The following is a 272-nucleotide window of genomic DNA, read 5'->3' as shown; positions in this document are numbered from 1 at the left end:
ATTTCTGATTTGTTAGAAGTCTCTATTCGCCCCCTACTTTTGATTCAGCGCTCTTTTCGATTGCTTTGAGTTTTTAGTCCCCTGAGTATAACACCTTTATTTTCCTTCTTGGCCCCACCTTTGGGCGATACCATTTTTCCAGGTATCTTAGTTTCTGGTGGCGCCCCAAAGTTTGGTAAAAACTATACCGACTCTTATTCAAGCCTGCAGACCCTCCACAATCATTCGAGTGCTGAGCCTACCCATACTGAGCGAGTGGCCTTCCTTTTAAT

This window comes from Olea europaea, unplaced genomic scaffold (genome assembly GCF_002742605.1).
Source record: "Olea europaea var. sylvestris unplaced genomic scaffold, O_europaea_v1 scaffold1024, whole genome shotgun sequence".
Taxonomy (NCBI): domain Eukaryota; kingdom Viridiplantae; phylum Streptophyta; class Magnoliopsida; order Lamiales; family Oleaceae; genus Olea; species Olea europaea.
Note: the sequence above shows the minus strand (reverse complement) of the source record.